Source organism: Hevea brasiliensis, chromosome 13 (genome assembly GCF_030052815.1).
Source record: "Hevea brasiliensis isolate MT/VB/25A 57/8 chromosome 13, ASM3005281v1, whole genome shotgun sequence".
Taxonomy (NCBI): Eukaryota; Viridiplantae; Streptophyta; class Magnoliopsida; order Malpighiales; family Euphorbiaceae; genus Hevea; species Hevea brasiliensis.
Genome location: NC_079505.1, coordinates 35,330,723 through 35,331,357, shown reverse-complemented (window position 1 = coordinate 35,331,357; position 635 = coordinate 35,330,723).

The window sequence follows — 635 nt, the reverse complement described above, 5'->3', positions numbered from 1 at the left end:
GTAGCGGGAAGGCCTCTTATCCTGTATATGGCGGTCCATGAGAACTCGATGGGAGTGCGTTTTGGGACAACATGATGATCTGGCGAAAGGAGAGGGCTATTTATTACTTGAGCAAGAAGTTCAATGATTGTGAGTCAAGATACTCTTTCTTAGAAAAGACTTGCTGTGCATTAGCACAGACGTGAATCGCCTCAAGCACTACATCTTTGAATCACAAGACATGGCTCATCTCGGGATGGATCCTATCAAATATGTATTTGAAAGCCCATTACGTGCGGGTAGGATAGCCAAGTGGCGGTCATACTCTCCCAATATGACATAGTCTATATATGACCGGAAGGCGATAAAAGGTAAGCGTGATCGTGACCTCTAGCGAGAAAATCCTATCGAGGATTATGAAGCTCTGGATTTTGAGTTCACGATGAGCATATTAATGAAGTAATTTGCGAGGAAGAGGGCGGTAGATGTATGGGAAATGTATTTTTAAATCACATTCAAACATTTTTAAAAAATCAGATTTGAATCACATTCAAACATTTTTTTAAATCAGATCTGAATTTTATTCAATCAATTTTAAAAATCAGATTTAAATATGATTCAAACAACTTTAAAAATTCATATTTGAATCACATTCA